The 14,376-nt window shown below is 44.2% G+C and overlaps 1 protein-coding gene across 1 annotated transcript in view; it reads left to right on the top strand.

Annotated features, from left to right (window-relative positions):
* The window catches only part of MDGA1 (MAM domain containing glycosylphosphatidylinositol anchor 1), a 284,044-nt gene that overhangs the window by 184,168 nt on the left and 85,500 nt on the right, over positions 1 to 14,376 (top strand). The gene's annotated exons all lie outside the window — the stretch shown is intronic.

Here is a 14,376-nt window from a genome sequence, read left to right as displayed (position 1 = left end):
ACAGGCTGCAACTGAGGGCAGGGCCTTTCTTTTCCCATTTTACAGAGCCGAGAAGTCAGTTGCGCAGTTTGGCCCTCATTTTAAAGTCAGATGTTGTACATGATTGAGAGCTAAGAAAGCCTGCTGCTTCCCCTTGGAATTCTTAGGCTCGGTGTTCTGAATAGGGCTATAACAAGAATAAAATCTTGTAGTCGTTAGTAGGTATTGTAGATTTTATAGGGCAACAATTCAGAAGAGTGGGCTTTCAGCTTTTTCACTTTGTACAAATAAGTATCATAAATTGGAGGACTCTCCAGGCTGGAACTGCAGGGGAATGTCATCAGCTGCTTGTGTTGTACAAAGACCTTCATCAAGTTGTCATAATAATACTAGAATATTATGAAACTCTGTTGGAGCAAGGTGTGGGACAAAAGGACTATTGCGCATGTATGGGGATTGTAAAGGATATAACAGGGAGGAGAAAAATGGTATCAAATATACTAGAATATTATGAAACTCTGTTGGAGCAAGGTTTGGGACAAAAGGACTATTGAGCATGTATGGGGATTGTAAAGGATATAGCAGGGAGGAGAAAAATGGTATCAAATATACTAGAATATTATGAAACTCTGTTGGAGCAAGGTTTGGGACAAAAGGACTATTGCACATGTATGGGGATTGTAAAGGATATAACGGAGGAGAAAAATGGTATCAAATATATTAGATCAAAGTGATTTTTTGTGCTGTTTTATAGGCAGAGGGTTATGTGTATGTGTGCGTGCGTGTGTGTGTGTGTGAGAGAGAGAGAGAGAAAGAGAGAGAGAGAGAGCATGGATCTGTGAATCAGACATGGAATCAGGAACTGTAAACATCTTACACTTGATTCTTACATTTCAGTTAAGCCAGAATGTTTGGATTTACGCCAGTTGCTAGCCATAAGAATTCATAAGATTAGTCTGGTTTAAATCAAAGAAACAGGTCTTGTTTGGATTTTGCAGTGGGCTTTGTTCATTATTTTATAAACCACATGTCATATTTGCACAAAAGGCATCCTGGCTGTCTCTTCTGGCTGGAAACCAGAGGGGCAAGTGCAAGATGTTTCTTTGGTCAGTTGCTATGTAGTCCCTTTCCCTCTATCTTTATTGTGCTAAAGTAATATATACCTTCTGCCTACCTATCCGTGCTTCTTTAAATCAAACTAATTCTTGAGAGAGGGAACAATGCAAATTACCGTAGATACTCAGGTATAGTAAGTGAAATTTTTGCCAAGTAATCAAGCTCCAGTTCTCACTTCGCCTTATCTCCGGGTCAATCAGAGGGCAAAGCCTTTCAACTCTGAACAGGTTCTTTCTCAGCTAAGCTTAGGCAGGCAGCTGGTTAGTTGCTATAGTTACTTTCCTGGGACGTTTCAGCCAAAGTTAACCTTTTATTCCCCTCCATTCCCTTTTGCTGCTGCAACCCGATTCCCTTTTGCAAAGGCTTTGCATTTGGCAGAGGTCAAGCAACAATTCCCAGGCTACAATTCAATGCAGCATTACTTAAGAATAACACCCATGGAAAGCAGTGGGTCTACTTCTGAGTAAAAAGGATTGCAAATATATGCAGCTGCATCTCTCTGCTGTGAATTGAATTGCACACTCTCAGTTATGTGTTATGGGTTGTATATTGTATGTAGAACTTCTGGCTTAACACACCAGACACCTTAAAGATGGATTTGATTCATGGTTCTCCTGCAGTGGTTGCCAACCTTTTTCACTTGCATATCCCTTGGCAATAATAATTGTACCCTTCATATTAGCAAAATATTTGTAATAATACAAGCCCTCATTTCTTCTCTATGAAAACCCAGACTTCATGTATTCATCACAGTGTTTTCTCTTTTTATCTGTTTGAGGAACAGAAGACTCTGCCTTTGCACTGTTCTGCACCAGAAGTGTGCTGAGAGATTCTGGGTGATTGATTACATATTATGCTTCAGCTTTTTTACTGTGCTGGTTTTCAATCATACCCCTGCTAATTGGGTAAGAGGCACTTTTTCAAGTGGGTACTCCTTTTTTCAGCAGGGGGAGAGTAACTGGCCCACCTCACCCCAGCGCTGTCTGTTCTAGTGGCTGTCTGCTGGTATTCATTTGCATCTTTTTAGATTGTGAGCCCTTTTGGGACAGGGAGCCATTTAGTTATTTGATTTTTCTCTGTAAACCGCTTTGTGAACTTTTAGTTGAAAAGCGGTATATAAATATGGTTAATAATAATTAATAATAATAATCACTGGTTCATAGATAAATTGATGACCAAAAACTAGCTGTTGGTGGGGCTTTCAAAGCCAACTAGCTACCTCCCTTCCTGCCTTGCTGGTCCTTGCAAGGCATTCCTGCCTTGCAAGGCATTCTGGAGTTCAACCTGCCTTTTTCTGCTATTATTTCATTCTTTTTCAAGTACCCCAAAGGTCCTGTTGAGTGTCTCTGGGAGTACATGAATACCAGGTTGGGAACCACTGATTTACTGGTATGTTGTTTACAGTGCACTTACTCTGATAGTGTTTACAAAAAGGTGGTGAAGACCAGAATTTAAAAAGAATAAAAATGTATCTTATGATCTTTTACTATGTTTTTAATAAATTAGAGGCTATAGTTCTTAGGTAACAATTAGTGGTAGGTTATTTTTCAGGATCTGGCCTTGGGTAAAATCAGACAAAACTATAGTCAGACACCCCCCTAAGTTTAACCCCCGACTTATCCAAGGGTCATAGAAAATTTCATGATTGTTGGCTCAAAACCTGCCCTCGGCTTATCTGTGGGGTCGACTTATAGGCGAGTGTCTGCGGTAGGATAAAGATTGCAAATGATGCCAACATACACAAGTATGCTGTATTGTCATAGAGTGTAGCAGTCCTTGCTCCATTTGGGATTCCTTAGGAAGCCTATGAGCCACACAGGCACAAAAAAGCCTTTTAGACCAACCTGTTATGCTCCTGGAAGAGACATTCTTGTTGGATGCAGACTTTATTTCTGCTGATGGCCTCTGGTATCCCATTTGTTGGCTCTGAAGCTCATTTCAATCATGTTAGGATTCAGAATAGTTTCTCATCTCTGAAGGTCTCAGAGGCAGCATCTCAAATCTTGTTTGGGTTTGTTTGGGGGCAGTTATTGTGGTTTAATCTTTAATATGCTAAAAGTGTGAGATTTTCCCTTAAAGAGTGATTATTTTATCTGTTTATTTTTGTTTATTTGAAGAAATTTTTATGCTATCTTTCTTGCTGAAGGCATTTTGAGATTGCTCACTAATAGTGAGAAAAAGCAAAACATCATAACTGCCATATAAAAATGAAAAACATTCAACACAATTAAAAAAAAATACTGAAAATGAATAGGCAACTAGCAACAGACATACACCAACCAACTGGAGGAAGAGTCAGACTGTCTCTTCTGTAAACTGACTTCCTGGATTAAAAAAAAAGTCAGTTTCACTCTGAGCACTGGAGCCAGTAATTGTATTTGATCTTGATTCTGGCCAAACCGAGAGAATATTTGTTCTTTTACTCTAAATTAGGAATTTTGATCCTGTTAATTCAAATTTAACAATTACTATTAGAAGTCTAGTAATTTTCCTGTTATTTCTACTTATTGAATTCATACATTTCACACTATACCTGCTAGTCTTTGAACTTAATCAATCTCACTGTATGATAAACTAATATTGGTAAGAAATCAATTTACCTTTAATGCTTATTATGATATGTTTATTGGCAACCCTTAGAACTTTAGTAAAATTTATATTGATCTGTTTGAACTGATTATTGATGGAGACTCTTGGAACTGAGTTTTGGTACACACCATGAACCTGGAAAGGAGGATGCTACCAGAGGCCCAAAGTGCCTGCTGCCGTGTTTCTTTGTTATATTTTGCACATGTATGCAGAAGCACAATGAAAAAAGAAAGGTCAATCACAAGTACAATCAAACATGGTGGTAGCCATACATGCACAGACAGCAGCATGCAAATTGAAATACAGCAGGTGGGATTAACCCAGTGATGGTCAGTGAAAATGGGAGGTGGGTTGGACAACATGATGGTTCTGAAGCGTTAACTTAGGGCATGGGGCTGTTATCTTGAGCCTGATTGTGTAATACTGAATTAGAGTGCAAGGCTACACAGTCCTGTTCAAAAGGCTTCAGAACATAACAGTCTTACTGGGCCTTCTTTATTGTTGCTTTATTTCATTATTAGGGATAATGCACACTTCACTACAGTGATGTGCAGAGACAAGGAGTTTAAGGCTGGCGCATTTAATGGAGCTAGAGCACATTGTGACATTTAATAAGTTAGTCCGATGCTTGAAAGTAAAAGATTATTTACTTTATATACAAGACAGAACAATTTCAAAAGATCTGAGCACCTCTATTTTCCAGGTCATACAAATTGTCATTCTGTGTACCTCTCGTTGTGATAGCTCGCTCTCCAGGGAAGGGTCTATCTCTGTATTAGATTCTCATATAGCGCAGAGCACATTGTCAGTACTTAACAAATAATAATTTTAACAGTGCCACGCACAGGGGAGCCTCTTATAATGAAGGCGCTTTGTCAAAAAGCAACTTTATGCTGGGATTTGCAGTTGCAATTTCCACCTAACGCAGTGTGCTAAAACAAAGGCAGATTGCATGCTTAGTGAGGCAGCCTGGTCTAACCTTTGGATGCTGGACTCTGGTCAGACAAAGCCAGGTGGCTGGGCTTGGTCCTGCTGGTGATGGCAATCTGAATGTGCAGCTTAGTGAGGCAGGCAGTTCTGTCCAAGAGAGAGGCTGCAGAAAACAGAAGTTCAGTACCCATTATTTCCACAGGTGTGCTAGCTGTTGGTATGAGTTTGCTCTGCACCTGATACTTCAGCATATCTTGCAACCATACCTATTTCCTTGCTGGAATTGCTAGAACAAGTTTTTTCTTGCTCTAATGCATAATTTGTAATTTTTCCAAATTTCAAAACTCTGCACTTGAAAGCTAGTTTTATGAGATGTTTTGAAGATACACAAACTCTCCAAAGTTCTTGGGTGACCTATCGTTTCCATAGGAAGCAGTTCAGTCATGTTGCTTATGCTATATCCCTCAGTGACCAATGAGTTGTTTTTTTTTTAAGATGTGCATGTGCATATGTCCATCTTCCAAGGTTTTTGGTGGGTGGGCAGGACTTTGTCCCTTTCTCCTCCCAAAAGGCTAGAAAATGGACAAGCTCTTAGGTTAAAGGGCCACAGAAGTGGAATTTTGGGAAACTGCCAGGGGTGTAGGCTGCTGTTGTTCCTTAGTGTGTGCCAGTGATCAGAGTGGTCCCCCTCACCTGCCCAGGAATATTTGCTGGCCACCACTTGGGGGAGGGGGCGTGCTGAGTGGAAGTTCTTTGACCCTTGTCTGACTGGCACATAGTTGGAGTACTTTTTTCACCCACTTCAGACTATTCAACTGGGCTTAGTCTTTTTGCTAGGTCAGTTGCAACTGGTAGGTGTCATGCAAAACAGGATGTAGAAGTAGGGCACCCTGAGGTAAGTGAATTGATCAAAGGGGACCCAGACTCAGTTTCCAGAGGCTGTTCAGTCTGCTTGGTGAAACACATGTTCCATCAGTGCATGCGGCCAGAAAGCATTGTAAAGCGCTTTGCAGCAGCATTATACCCAGGTGTGCCAGTGGGAAGGCTGGAGCCTTCCTACTGGTGCTGGCAGAGCAAGAGAGGTCTGCCAGAGCAACTAAGTCCAGTGCAGGGGTGGGGTGGAGAGAGGGCTGTGAATGGGGTAGGGGGAGGGTGGAAAGGGGAGGGGGTGGGGTGGGGTGGGTGAATCAAGCCCAGAGGGCAGAAACAGTGGCACCAGCATGTGCTAAATCCTGGTACCCTTTCCAGGCCTGATCTGCCTGCACAAATTAACAGACTTGCACGAGTGATATTGCTGGCACAGGCCCGAGTTGACCCATTGTGGGTGCTGGGGCTTACCCTGTGGCAAGGGGACAAATGTCCCCTTATTCTGAGGGGACCTCCAGCAGCCAAAACTTCCCCACAGGCTGCAATGTAGTCCATGCCAGTGCTGTTGCGTCACTGCACAGGGATTTAGATTGGATTGGGCTATAAGGGTAAAATGCAAGTATTTTAATTGTCTGGAAAATCCATTATTTGATCTGAAAGAAATATATCTGTTTTCCTGACAGGAGCTCTTTTAGTTTTATGTCTTCTTCTCCTCCTTCTCCTTATCAACAGTATTTATATACCACTTTTCAACAAAAAGTTCACAAAGCAGTTTGCAAAAGAAATTAAATAACGAATGCCTCCCTGTCCCAGAAGGGCTCACAATCTAAAAAGATGCAAAAGAACACCAGCAGACAACCACTTGGAAATGACACAGCTAGGGTGAAAAGGGCCAGTTACTCTCCCTCTGCTAAATAAAAGAGAAGCACCCACTTTAAATGTGATGTAACTTCTTATGGTGAAGTTATGAAACTATAGGTTTGTAATTTGATTCTTGGAGCACTGAAAGGATTATGCTTGCACTCTGGAAATCAAACCCAATGGACTATCATTCAAATGCAGGTTTCTAGTTCAGGCTGTTTGGAGAAGCCACCCTTTATAGCCAAACTACACCATGACACTCTAGTTGGCAACCTTCAGTCTCGAAAGACTATGGTATCGCGCTCTGAAAGGTGGTTCTGGAACAGCGTCTAGTGTGGCTGAAAAGGCCGATTCGGGAGTGACAATCCCTTCCACACTGGGTGCAAGTGCAGTCTGTCCCTGGCCTGTCTCCCTGGCTATGGGCCTTCCTTCTTTGCCTCTTAGCCTCAGACTGTTGGCCAAGTGTCTCTTCAAACTGGGAAAGGCCATGTTGCACAGCCTGCCTCCAAGCGGGCCGCTCAGAGGCCAGGGTTTCCCACTTGTTGAGGTCCACTCCTAAGGCCTTCAGATCCCTCTTGCAGATGTCCTTGTATCGCAGCTGTGGTCTACCTGTAGGGCGCTTTCCTTGCACGAGTTCTCCATAGAAGAGATCCTTTGGGATCCGGCCATCATCCATTCTCACGACATGACCGAGCCAACGCAGGCGTCTCTGTTTCAGTAGTGCATACATGCTAGGGATTCCAGCACATTCCAGGACCGTGTTGTTTGAAACTTTGTCCTGCCAGGTGATGCCGAGAATACGTCGGAGGCAGCGCATGTGGAAAGCATTCAGTTTCCTCTCCTGTTGTGAGTGAAGAGTCCATGACTCGCTGCAGTACAGAAGTGTACTCAGGACGCAAGCTCTGTAGACCTGGATCTTGGTATGTTCCGTCAGCTTCTTGTTGGACCAGACTCTCTTTGTGAGTCTGGAAAACGTGGTAGCTGCTTTACCGATGCGTTTGTTTAGCTCGGTATCGAGAGAAAGAGTGTCGGAGATCGTTGAGCCAAGGTACACAAAGTCATGGACAACCTCCAGTTCATGCGCAGAGATTGTAATGCAGGGAGGTAAGTCCACATCCTGAACCATGACCTGTGTTTTCTTCAGGCTGATTGTCAGTCCAAAATCTTGGCAGGCCTTGCTAAAACGATCCATGAGCTGCTGGAGATCTTTGGCAGAGTGGGTAGTGATAGCTGCATCGTCGGCAAAGAGGAAGTCACGCAGACATTTCAGCTGGACTTTGGACTTTGCTCTCAGTCTGGAGAGGTTGAAGAGCTTTCCATCTGATCTGGTCCGGAGATAGATGCCCTCTGTTGTAGTTCCAAAGGCCTGCTTCAGCAGGACAGCGAAGAAGATCCCAAACAAGGTTGGTGCAAGAACACAGCCCAGCTTCACGCCTCTTCGGATGTCAAAGGGATGTGATGTGGAGCCATCAAAGACAACAGTGCCCTTCATGTCCTTGTGGAAGGATCTGATGATGCTGAGGAGCCTGGGTAGACATCCAATCTTGGGGAGAATCTTGAAGAGGCCATCCCTGCTGACCAGGTCGAAAGCCTTCGTGAGATCTATGAAGGCTATAAAGAGTGGCTGTCGTTGTTCCCTGCATTTCTCCTGCAGTTGTCTAAGGGAGAATACCATATCAGTGGTGGACCTGTTGGCTCGGAATCCACACTGTGATTCTGGATAAACGCTCTCTGCAAGTACCTGGAGCCTCTTTAGTGCAACTCGGGCAAACAACTTTCCTACAATGCTAAGGAGAGAGATGCCACGGTAGTTGTTGCAGTCACCCCTGTCGCCTTTGTTCTTGTACAGCGTGATGATGTTTGCATCATGTGATCATGTTTGCATCACCATGACACTAAATGCAGGTCATTTGTGCTTCCATTTTTTCATTCATGTGATCATTCATTTTTCATTCATGTGATCATGTTTGCATCACCATGACACTAAATGCAGGTCGTTTGTGCTTCCATTTTTTAATTTTGTTTGTTAAAATAGCAGTTTGGGAAGGGACTTGTCAAGACTGAGACTGTAAGGATGGGCAGTAACCCTTTCCACTCACATCATAGCCCCCCATCCCTATATTTGCCTTGGGAACTAAACTCTCACTGGCCAAATACATGGGAAACAGCTGACTGTACTGGTATTCCTTATTGAATGTAGCTGTTTCCATGGTGTTTTGATTAAAACATCCTTTCTGAAATCTAAGAAGCAAATCTAAGAAGCAACTTACTGCAGCCCTGTGCAAGCTAAAGAGGTGGAGTTGAAGTCTTGAGAAAGATTTCTGAAATGAAACATCTATTTTTCTATGGTCTGCATCTATAACTTTTACGAGTCTTTTTTTGTTTATCTCTCATTGGGCAACTGGCCACCATAGGAGAAAGGTATTAAATTAAGTTTGGTAAAACAAGGGACAGAATGGGATGCAAGAAACCAAAATATATTCTAATTTTATGTGATTCTATACTGGTGCTGGTGAATCTTTTCTGGTTTTGATATAGGTCCTTTCCATTTCATATCTTGGCTTGGTATCTCACGACAAGGCCAAAACAAAGCTACTGACCTTTCTTTCTGCCTGACACTCTTTCTTATTCTCAAAGTACAGCTATCTTTCATGTTGTAGAGGCTTATAACATGGTCGTTTAATTCTCTTTTTATTTTATTTCTCTTTTTCTTGTCGTAAGGTAGCAAACTGCCTGCTCTTGATCTTGGTTTTTATTTATCCCCTGAGTATCTGTCTTGTGGGAGAGAACATAAGGATGCTTGAGAATATGACTGGGAAAAGCGCAAAAAAAGTGCTGAAAAGCTGTGCTGAGTAATGATCTTTAGTAAGAAGAATGACTTACATGAGAAGATTTGTCAGGATAAATGACATGCGTTGTTCTGTTAAATGGGTAGGGTAGCTTCAAAGTTCGACCTCGGCCAGAGGAATTGGCCTGTTTAAAAGCCCCCTTTCCTTCCATCTGCCATTATGATGGTGGAACATTTCAATCATGGCTCATTCATTCTCAGTATTTATTGGAGTGTGCCAGCACCCATCAAAATTTAAAAGAGCATAACCATAGGACACTATACTAACACTTTGGAGCATAGGGGGAGCATTAGGGGAAGCCTAATTAGAGTGCAAATGGTTGATGTTTACTTAAGGACCTATCCTGCAGATCTGGAATCCTAGGAAGTTGAGAGTCTCTGGGGCTTTGCTAACTTTTCTTTTGCTCTTTGTTCTTGAATTAAAACTTCTTGTTGTAAATGGTGCTGCATATCCCAAGCAGTGGTTTGAGCAGACACTCAGTAATCCTTTAAAGTTCCTCCTTAAGGGCAAGTCTCTTGCACCAGCCCAGGAGGGTTACAAATGTGCTGTAAAGCACGTCTGCGCCTCCTTGGGAGTGAGCAGGGCCAGCGCACGGAGCTGCGCCAGCCTGCAGAAGCTGACAGAAGCTGCTGCACCAGCTTCCTTGGTGAGCCTTGCGTCAGTCCAGCTGGTCTGTCTAGGCTGATGCAAGGCTCTGGGGTGGGCAGGGACAAGGCGGGAGGGAGTTGAGAGGAAGGCGTTCCTGAGTGGGGGAGGGTGGGTGGCGGGCAGCCCCAGGGGCAGTTGGGTGGGGAGTGGGAGGCGGGGCTGGGATCCAGCACTTATGCTGGATCCCAACCCCTGTTCCTGGGGAGTTCAGAGCAGCTTCAAACTGCTCCACTCTCCTTGGACTTGTGTCACCTCAGGACACAAGGTGCCTTACCCGGAGGTAAGGGGAAAAGTTTCCTCTTGCTTCCTGAGCCCCTTTGGGCCGCTATCCTGCGATGGATACAGCGCAAGCCTCTTGGCTTGCCTCTTCCAGCGCAGGGTAGGATTGTGCCCTAAGTGATGAAAATTGCATGCAATAGGAAGTTTTGAGTTGCATCTGTGATGCACTTTATCTCTTTGAGTACCCTAGTTCAGCATGCATTGGGTGAGCTGTAGACATTACACAGAGGAAGACTCTCCCACAGGCTTGGTGATTCAGATTTCATACACAAGTTTACTAGTTGTTAGATCAGAATCGCTATCATATCTTGGTTCTGTATCCATAATCACAATTCACTTAAAAAAATTCTTTGCTATTCAGGGCTTCCACATCTTCCCTAGCATTTGATGGAATACAGTGAGAGAGCTGTGAGATTTGACTGAAGACCACTTTCTGATGACCCCTCGCACCAATGTCTTGTAGAGGCTAAATAACATGGGGGTGGGGGACAGGATGGAACTCATGGCATGCCATAGGTCAGAAATAATGTGAATAGCAGAAGTCCTCCCATTACCACCTTCTGAAGTCTGTCAGTCAGGAAGGATCTGAACCACTGTTTAATAGTGCCTTCAAGGTCTAACCAGCCAAGTGACCCAGAAGGACCATGGTCAGTTATTTCAACCCAACTGGAGTTCCAGCAAGACCAGTATGGATGGACTTCCCCTGTCTAGTCTCCAGTGTAGGTCATCCACCAGGATGAACACACTGTTTCAGTCCCCAAACCCAACTGGATGCCTGATGAAAAGAGGTTCAGATATCCCATTTCATCCTCAAAACCCTGCAGTTGAGATGCCACAACCTGCTCAATCACTTGCCCAGAAAAGCGAAATTCAACCATGGCCAGTAGTTATCTAGCATGCTGAAATCCAGGAAGGGTGTGTGTGGGATTTTTCTTGATTTTAAATAAAGGAATGAACCATCACCTGCTTAAAGCAAACTGGCATCACTCTCTCAGTTAAAGGTGAACATACCACCCTCCCTGTCCACTCAGCCACTTCCCTGGGGCAGATCTTATGTCATACTGAGCAAGGGTCAAGTGAGCATACAGATGGTGTTACACTTCAAAGAATCCTGTCCACATCCCCAGGCTATACAAGGTGAAAAGAGTCCACAGAAGGTATAAAAGGAACATCCTTGGAAACAGCTAAAATGGAATCTAGGTCATGGTGCATGAGTGATCTTATCTGCAATGAGTCTTCCAAACTCGTTTTGGTCTTATTTGGTCACAATAAGGCTGCAATCCTAACCACACTTTCCTGAGAGTAAGCCGCATTGAACAAAATAGGACTTACTTCTGAGTAGACCTGATTAGGATTGTGCCCTAAGTCATTGAATCGTCCTCACCACTGCTGTAAAGGCCTAGATGTAATATACCATGCACAACTTGGAACAGCTGAGCTGGAAGACTTAACTGTGGATGCAATGGTTATCAGAGAAACAAGTCTTTGCTGCCATCACCACCACAGAGTAGCCCTTTACATGGACTCTAACCAATGTTTGATAGACTCAGCATAAGTTTTCGTCCAGTGTCACTCAACATGTTTGCCAAGGGTTTCATTGTGTGAAGGCCCCCAGAAAACCAAGGAGCCCACTTTCCTCCACAACAAGGCTGAAGTTGTTCAGGGGCTATCAAACTGGCAATCCTGGCAATTTCCTCATGCCAGAGTATGGCCAGAACGCCACTGAATCACTTGCCATAGAAGCAGGAAATTCCTCAAAGCTCTCAGGAATCCATCTGGATCCATATGCCTCCAAGGATGGACCATTCAAATTGGTCTCCCATGGCTGCACAGCTAAGAAGCTGTGGCCAGCCTAAACCTATTACATTTTGATGATGTACTTGTTGTATGCAATTTGCAGGAAAGCAGCATACAGGTTTATTAACAGCCTAACTAAACAAGCGAAAGCACTATGTTGGAACAGCTTCTTCAGATAATTCAAATGCTGGCTTGAATGCAAATGTAGCATTCTTGGGCATAGGTACTACTCTTACAGCCCATTCAGATAGCTGGGGCATTAAATGAAAACTATACAGGTTGCTGTTATTATTCCAAGCCTTTTGAAAAGCATCAGGCATTATATCTAGTTCAAACAATAATGCACACTCTTCTACCACCCACTGGGATTAGTATTGAAAAACTGCCAATCCTACAGAATCCTGCTTTGTTTCTCTTTGTGATATCCCAGCTAAATGTTGACCATGCTTGTTACCTTATAACTGCGGTTTTCAAATTCCCAGGGAGTTTGAAAGCTGCAGTAAATTCTTGCAAGGGTAGGGGGAGGCAGCAGGGGCGGGGGGAAGGTAGTGGCGCGTTTCCCAGGATTGTGCCACTCGGGGGCTGCAGGGGCTTGGGTACACTTACCAGAGCCTCCTGTAGCCTCCCGGGGGTGCGGGGAGCCCTGCACGGCTGTCCGCAGGGCTTCCCAATGCTTCAGAAGTGGAAGTGGAGCACAATCGCCCTCCAGTTTAGCAGAAGCAGAGCACCATTGCTCCATATTCACTTATGAAGCTTCGGGGAACCCTACGGACAGCCACACAGGGCTCCCCGCACCCCAAGGAGGCTGCAAGAGGCTCTGGTAAGTGTACCTAAGCCCCTGTAGCCCCCTGAGTGGCGTGATCCTGGGGATGGTACAATCCTGGGGATTGCGCCACTGCCTCCTCCCTGCCCCCTGGCTGCCCCCGCCCTTTAAGGGGAAACAGGCCAGGGCCCACAGGCTGGGGTGTTGCGACACCCCAGTCTGAAAAGCCCTACCTTATGAGAACTCATGTCTTGCAGCTTTGGGGCAGTTGGGCTTTTTGCCAGCTGATAGATCCAGAAATATTTGGAAATGTTCCCTTAATATGGAAAGGGGTGCAATCTGCAGTCACTCTATGACTGTGAATATCCCACTTGAACCAAAAGTGTTTGTTTCTCTTTGGCTGCAATCCTAAACACTCTCTCCTGGGAGTAAACCTCACTGAACTCAATGGGATTTACCTCTGAGTAAACATGCATAGGATTGTTCCCTTTGAGTGTGCTCTGCTCTGCATTCCTGAAGACCTAGTTGAAAATGACCTGCAAAGCTTCCTGATATTTTCATGCAGAGTGCGTCCTGAAGGAAGGACCTCAGCCAAACTCAAAGTTGTATTTACAAGGGACAGGGCAGAATTCCTGTACACAGTGAGACAGAACCCATATGTAACCTGAGGCTGTGGCAGGAAAAGGCAGCAAAACGTGTATGTGCCAGAGGAATGGTTGGTCTTTGCTCTATGCTTCGAGGAAGCCTGAAGCTCCTATTTGCTTGTTGGATTCTCCTGAACAGACTCACAACTGTGGCAAGACTAGGGATACACATCCCTACTCTGCGTCCCAAGCTGGAAAAGGCTTGTTGATTCCTAATAAGGTGTCCCTCAGATCCATGCCAGGCTGGAGCATAAACTGAATGTCTCCCCTTTATTAAAACTAGAAAAGTCTCCATTCCAGGCCTGCTTGCTGAACCAGACTGTCACTTCAGATTAATTCCTACCAGGCAGCCTGGTGTGTCTTTAATGAGAGAAATGCTAGAGTGATTGGGCGAGCTGGAGGGAGGTGAGAGATTCACTTTGTTTTGCCATTTCATCCCCTCCATATTTGATAAACATCCCCTGCTGTCTACAAAACAGGTCTGAGTTCTGGAACCGGCTGCTGCCCGCCTCATCAGCCAGCTAGACTGGTGTTAATGAGGCCTGAGGCAGTGGGGAGCCTGGCTGGCCACATAGAGAAGTGACAGGTAATGGAGCTGTTGAGACTTGCATGGGACAAGAAGGGTGTTGGTCCGAATGTACTGGTGATAATTAGAGCAGAGGCTGAACCTTTATAATGTCAGTGAAACAGATCAAGTACATTTAGTCTTTGCTATAGATTATGTTTAATAGATGCAGTGAACTTGGAATGCTTGACCATCGTGTAAAACTGATGTTAATAAGCACTTAATAGGCATAGTACCTGTTTTCTAATTCTGTCTGTGGATTACTGCTGTTTACTAAATGCAGCTTGAGCCTCATTATTCACGTGGGTTCCAAGCAGTCATGTGGATGGCAAAAAACGCACTATAGCAAATCCATTTAAAAAACAAAGTTCCCTTGTTCAAGTGATTTAAAAACAGTCTTGCTGACCTTTGTGATGTAAGATAAGACTCATTAAGAAGACAATCCATCTGTCCTCCTCCAAGCACTTAGAAAGGCGCTTCACTCAGCCC

Source organism: Tiliqua scincoides, chromosome 1 (genome assembly GCF_035046505.1).
Source record: "Tiliqua scincoides isolate rTilSci1 chromosome 1, rTilSci1.hap2, whole genome shotgun sequence".
In the NCBI taxonomy this organism is placed as follows: Eukaryota; Metazoa; Chordata; class Lepidosauria; order Squamata; family Scincidae; genus Tiliqua; species Tiliqua scincoides.
This window is presented reverse-complemented; position numbering and strand designations above follow the sequence as displayed.